A 1730-nucleotide genomic window follows, 5' to 3' on the forward strand; every position below is an offset into this window, starting at 1 on the left:
TATCTTGTTCAAATATAGTGGTATCTTTTCCAATAACTGTATGATTGATATTATTTCTTTTTGAAAGTAGGATAATAGTTTATTTTTAAAGCTTTAAATGCCCCGATCAAAATTTTACCTTCCAAACATCATAATTTATGTGCCTGGTTCTGTTCTAAATACTTTTTGGTGGATTTCATTATCAGCCTCGTTGCACAGATGAGGAAATTGAAGTACAGAGAAAAAAAGTACTTTGCTCAAGTGGAGGGCAGACTGATGAATCTACACAGGCATCCCTTGCAGAGGTCTTTTTATTCTTAAATTTTCAATTTTTTGAATAGGTAAGACAGTCACATGGTTTAAACATAAAATAAAATATATGAAATAAAAAAACATACAATGAAATATTTTTCCACTTCCTGTGTCTCCCAATCTCATAAGCAACCAGTTACTAGCTTTGTAGGTGTCCTCCAGAGTGTTGTTCTGCATGTGAGGCAAATAAATACCTGTGTCTTTTTCCCTCCTCATTTTCTTCTATATGAACTTTTAAAATTTATCAAAATGTCTGCAAAACCTTTTCCCATCAGAACCTAGAGCATTTTCTCATTCTTTTTTAGAGCTGTGTAATCCTCCATTGTATGATACAGTATAGTTTACTTCGTTCATCTGTTGATGGCCCATTGTTTCTGATCTTTGCTGTCATAATTAATGCAGCAAATGCATAACCATGTATGAAAGTATAATCAGATGCATCCAGATGTGGTTAAATACTGTTCTCGTGTGTAATATTGATAGACATGGCCAAATTGCAGTCCAATGTAAGAGGTTGTGCATTCCCTCCAGGAATTTATAATCGGACTACAGTTTACATACAGGTACAGACTATGGCTGCAGCATCACTGGGAGCAGCATGTGATTGTTAGGGGGACTGCTGCAGCGAAGGAGTGAATGGGCATGGGGAGGCAGCGCCTGAGGCTGGACTGCAAGATTGTGGAGGGCCTTAAGGAGGCAGGCAGTCTTCAGCAAGCTGCTCTTTTTATTTTTATTTTTGAAGGTTTTATTTTTTATTTTATGTACAAAGCGATAGCATTCTGTCATAAGGTAGATGTCTTGAACGACCCATTCATGGAAGTTCTCTTAGTCCAACTTAATGAAGCCTAAGTCCTTCGCTTACTGCCGGAATCACTGGCGGCACAGGTTGAGGCCGTACTTCCGCATCAGACCATGGAGGTTTGAGCAGACGCGGCAAGAACGAGAACCGTGGCCGAATTTCCTCGGATGGCTCCAGTAGTTGCTGGTGACCCATCTTGCTCACTCTGTAGCAACGAGGCAAAAGGAAGCTTTTTTAAAAAAATAAATCTTTATTGTTCAGATTATTACAGTTGTTCCTCTTTTTTCCCACCATAGCTCCCTTCCACCCGTTCCCACCCCACCCTTTGCCCTTACCCCGGACACTGTCTTCCTCCATAGGTGTATGATTTTTGTTCAGTCTCTTCCCGCACCCCACACCCCCTTCCCCCAAGAATTGTCAGTCCACTCCCTTTCTATGCCCCTGATTCTATTATATTCACCAGTTTATTCTGTTCATCAGATTTTTTTATTCACTTGATTTTTAGATTCACTTGTTGATAGATATGTATTTGTTGTCACTTTGTTGTTCATAATTTTTATCTTTACCATTTTCTTCTTCTTCCTCTTCTTAAAGGATACCCTTCAGCATTTCATATAATACTGGTTTGGCGGTGATGAAC

At 39.1% G+C, this 1730-nt stretch overlaps 1 pseudogene; it reads right to left on the reverse strand.

The window, feature by feature from the left end:
* Nucleotides 1–1116: 1116 nt before the first annotated feature.
* On the reverse strand, nt 1117–1285 carry LOC138993078 (small ribosomal subunit protein uS14-like; annotated as a pseudogene).
* Between the last annotated feature and the right edge of the window lie 445 nt (nt 1286–1730).

This window comes from Myotis yumanensis, unplaced genomic scaffold, assembly GCF_028538775.1.
Source record: "Myotis yumanensis isolate MYYU_CA2020_CCGP unplaced genomic scaffold, mMyoYum1.0.hap1 SCAF_15, whole genome shotgun sequence".
NCBI lineage: Eukaryota > Metazoa > Chordata > Mammalia > Chiroptera > Vespertilionidae > Myotis > Myotis yumanensis.